Below are 5,000 nucleotides of genomic sequence, written 5' to 3' on the forward strand. Positions count from 1 at the left end.
TGTAGCTACATACCCAAACACACACACACACACACACAACACAGTCACATTCACATCCAATAAAAACCTATTCTATTCCCATTGTTTATCCATTTGCATTGTTTTGGAGATGTGTGTGAAAGCAAGGGCTACTATTTTACTGTTGTTCATTTCATAGCTCTGTTGACTCATGCCAAATCATTTGGCATGATTCTGATGCTGCAGTCACAACAGCACGAACTGACGAGTGACATATACAGCTATCAGCCAAAAAGATATCAACTGAAACCTAAGAGGGTTGGATACCAAAAAATACCCTGTTGTTGCGAACGCTCTGCTGTCTTGCTAAGTGTGAACACAGGCAGGTATTGTGCAGGAGTGTGTGTGTGTGTGGGTGTGTTTGTGTGTGTGTGTGTGTGTGTGTTTGTGTGTGTGTGTGTGCGCGTGTTTGTGTGTGTGTGTGTGTGTGTGTGTGTGTGTGTGTGTGCGCGGGAGAAGGAGAACAGGGGGTATTCCCACCAAAACTCCCTCAGGCTCCCATCAAAGGTAATTGTAGAGCAGCATCCCAAAAAAGTGCGGATCGCACTTTGATCAAAGTGACGCTGAAAGATCACAGTGATTACGGTGCTCCTTCGACACTCCCTCTTGTGCTAGAAGAGGCCGGTCTACACACACTCTCACACACACACACACAGGTACCTTCACACACATGCTCACACACACCACCCTCTAATTAAGGGTAGGAGTGTGCCCGAGTCTGACGTGTGACCGTGCTGAATGCATAGCTGTGTGTAAACAGGAATTAAGAGCGAATGAATCAAGCTGGAGGAATCCTGCGTGTCTGTTCAGTCAGGTCACACCTCAACACACACACACACACACACACACACACACACACACACACACACACACACACACACACACACACACACACACCTCAGTAAGCCGCAGGTGACAGGCTGTGGGAGCACTGGGATTCGCTTTGGTTCCTCTGCATTGTAAGCATGTGGTTGCACAAGGCACACACACACACACACACACACACACACACGCCTATATATGAACACACTGAAGCACCGCAGTCATCCCTGTGTTGCTCAATCAATCCTGTCATGCTATAATTTGTACTGTTCTTTGTGGCAAAAGCAATTTAGATTGCAACTTGTGATGCGTAACCTTTGTGAAATGATATACTTACTGCTGTAAAAGTTGTCCTGAGTTAAGAAGGCGTGATAAAGCAGCGCTCCCGGGATCTACATGCCTTCCATCCCTCTCTGCTCTACATACATGATTGAACTCGTCAGTGGCAGTCCTGACAACATGGACACACCTAGCTACTGAAGGGCACGGTAATTACACTGAGTCTAATTAGTTGTGCTTGGAGCAGAGGTAGATCATGGAGCTGTGATATAGACCTGGAGAGAGTGATAGACTACCACTCCCATTCATTTCAATCAAAGTGATCTGAAATGAGACATCTTTTTTTTTTTATTCACAGTGCTCAGTTCTGGCACCAAAATATGTAGGGCCAATCGCATGAGATGGAAATGTCACATGACTGATGACCACAGTAACCAGAACCCCACGCTGATTGGTCACTCGCCTGCATTACTGAAACCAGCCTATGAGAAACAAACTTTTCGGCACCAAAATATCAAATGCTAACTGAAGCTAACCCTGCTAAAGCGTGATCCCTGGGTTAGATAAAAAGAAATAAAAGACATGCAGGGCATGGGGTCCAGAGCAGGGTTGGGAAACCCCTGTGATAAAGTAATATAGATCGCAGGAGATCTGCTGTTTGATCTCAGTGGATGCCGGGTCCTGTGTGCTGATAATGGACCCAGCATGCTGGGAAACCGCCATTGTCTGCGCCCCCATCAGACCGATCTTAACGAGGGCAGAGCTGGCAGGGAACGCTGGCTGAGGTGTTAGCCCACATGGGCAAAACTGCTTGATGAGATTACTGTCAGGCAGCAGAATAAGCCCCTGCAAGCTTCCGGATTTCATCCAAGCAACCAGAACAGCCCTGGCTCCAAGTCCAGTCCAGCCGCAGCCACCTGATTTCCAAGCCAGTTTTTCCCACGTGGTATTATGCTGTCATTTCCGACATTGATCGGAAAACAATGGGCTCATACCCTTCCTTCGCTAAGTCACAGTGAGCCGTGCGGTGAGCTCCTTAGCCTTCTCAGAGTTCACTTCCACTGCGATGTTAGTGGAACTGCCTGGGAGATAACGCCGGCCGCTGCGGTCGTGGAGTTATTTTGCTATGGCTGAACCTGGGTCTTGATAAATAAAGGGCTTTGAATGGGCTCAGCGTTTTGTCTGCAGCCAGGCTGCAGTGAGATCACTTCCAGGATACCCCACACTCTGCTGGCCAGATAAGATTCCTGGGTAATGGGTGGAAACTCTGATGCTCCTCCTCGTGACCCAACGCATTTTAAGACCCAGTTGCCCTTCGCGACACCTTTTCATGTAAAAGAATGTGAAATGTAGAAGGTGTCCCTCGTTTCACTGATATCTAAATTGGATTTGATAGTGGATTATTTCCCTTGCTACTTGCAAGTTTCTTTTTGCTAAGTGAACACCGGACTCACTTTGCCTGCTGAGTTCTGCACAGTAGGGCTCCCTTTTCAGGGGTGTAGGACAAAGGACATGTTGACTGGCACATAAAAGAAGCGGAAAGTCGGTGCAAATGATATTTTTTCTTTTTGGACGAAATGCTCCTTTGGGAGCTGTGCTGTGGGAGCATGCCTTGGTCTTTGGTTTCAGTTTCACTTCTCACCCAATGCTCTCTCTCCTAGCATTCTATCCTCTCATTTCCCCTCTAGTGTTAGTGAACAAGGTGAAACAATGCGAATCATTAAGATAAGAAATACACAGGGGCTTCAAGAAAACTCTGCAATTTTGTGTTTAAAGCAAACAGTCATATTTTCAGGAATAATTAAGTTTAGCTTCAGTGCTTTGATCTCCATCAGCTTCATGTGTAGTCGGCACGTCTCTCCCCTGACCTCCTCCTATCGGCTCTCCCCTCACCTCCTGACCTCCTCCTCAGTGAGACGCATTTCAGCCGAATCTCCAATCTGAGAGATCAGACCAGTCCCCCTCTGAGTCCCCCCCTCCTCTTCCCCCTCCTCCTCCTCCTCCACCACCACCATCATCATCCTCACTCCCATTTTCTGCCCAGCCTGTGTGTTTACCTCCCTGGGTCAGAAAAAAAGATCGCTCTGATATCGACCGCCAACTCCCTCCCCCTCCCAATTCCAAGAATAGTGGAGGCGGAAAAGTCGGACTCGTTTGGCCGCGCGCGTCTCTTGTTCTCAGCCGTGTCGGCGGCGGAGATGGATTGTTCATTGTTCGCGACAGGGACGGCCTTTGTGTGAGGGGCGCCTGCCGACAGTGAGAGAAGGTTGCTGCTCTGGAATGTAGCCAAAATCTTGAACAGATACGACCCAGATCAGGGCCAGATCAGGGCCAGATCAGGGCCATATCAAGGCCAGATCCAGGCCAGATCATGTCTGGATCAGTTCCAGGACCAGCTCTGCTCTGGGTCTGAGGCTGTTTGGAGAGAGCAGGGGGTTAAGAGAGATGTCACTGATGAGCCAACCTATGGCTGCCGCAGCTCCCAGAATTTTTGTTTTGTTTTTGTGAGACATTTTATTTTTCCACCATATGTCCACCATATCCACCATCTCAAATTCCGTAGCTGGCTCCCCTCCGCCCGTGAGTCTGGCCTGGCCCTGCCTCTCCCATCTCAGTCCTGGGGGTGGGGGGGGGTGGGCGGTGAGGCTGCTGGGCTGCGGGGGAGGGCGGCCTGCTGGGTAAAGTGGAGCTGTGGAGGCTCCTGCCTGCTGGTCCTAGTGCTGGGATGGAAAGTAGGGCTTAGCTGGCTCCTGCTGGCCCCAAGGTCACTGGAGATGTGGAGGTGGATGTCTAATGAAAAGCAGTGTCGCACACACACACACACACACACACACACACACACACACACACACACACTCTCTTTCTTTCTCTCTCGCGCACACACACACACATACACACACACACACACACACACACACACACACACACAATCTCTCTCTCTTTCTCTGGAGATGTGGAGGTGGATGTCTAATGCATAGCGGTGTGATACCAGCAGCCTGTGAACTCTGTGACCTTGCTCAAGGTCAGATTGAATCTCTCTGTGAATCTCTCCTTTGAAGCTATGTCGTAAATGTGCCATGACGATACCAGTTTAGTATGTTGTTGCACATTATTATAATGTGCTGTAATAGTCAAATGGGAAACACACTGTAGCAGATAATATTGTGGAAGAAAGTATACTGTTATATTTTATTTTATTTTCAGAGCAGGCACTAAAGTAATATTTATTCCTGCTACAGTAAGGAGTTAAATAGTTGGCTGTGTTACAGCAGATCTCCTAACTGATAACCAGTGGTTGTCATGAGTGTGGCTGTGGGATCAGATTTTAAAGTATCACATTTAGCAGCGCATGCTCTGCAACCTGTTTCTCTGAGATTGAATTACTCACCAGATTAAAACAGATTAAGTCCCATAAAAATGCAAGTAAAGCAGCCTTATGACGCCATTGATTCAGGCTTGGCTTGAACTTCCTTTCTGCTGTCTGTGCACCGATCAAAAGTTCACAATCACACAAGCAACTGTAATTACAGTTGCACTCACGGTTAGACCATTGCAGATGCTCACCTCCGTAGCAGCTAAAAGTGAGGTAAGATGCTCACCTCCGTAGCAGCTAAAAGTGAGGTACGATGCAAGCAGATAGTTGATCAAGGAAGAAACATCAAAAGCAAAGTGTCAAATAGGTAAGAGAGAGAGGGGCAAAGCTGATTTTGTAATAATTTAATTAAGATCGCTGCAGAAGATTAAGAATTTTGGGCTTCAGCTATTCTGCAAAGTAAATAACTACCTTTTAATATCAGATAACAATTTGCCATTGATTAACCAGGAGGTGTGCTGTAGCTGTACACTACAGTGTAGTGATCTACTCTACATGGGGTTAAACT

General features: G+C 47.6%; 1 protein-coding gene across 1 annotated transcript in view; it reads left to right on the forward strand.

The window, feature by feature from the left end:
• Positions 1 to 5,000, forward strand: part of sema3ga (sema domain, immunoglobulin domain (Ig), short basic domain, secreted, (semaphorin) 3Ga) — a 33,766-nt gene that overhangs the window by 8,507 nt on the left and 20,259 nt on the right. The gene's annotated exons all lie outside the window — the stretch shown is intronic.

This window comes from Clupea harengus, chromosome 4 (genome assembly GCF_900700415.2).
Source record: "Clupea harengus chromosome 4, Ch_v2.0.2, whole genome shotgun sequence".
NCBI classification, from domain to species: domain Eukaryota; kingdom Metazoa; phylum Chordata; class Actinopteri; order Clupeiformes; family Clupeidae; genus Clupea; species Clupea harengus.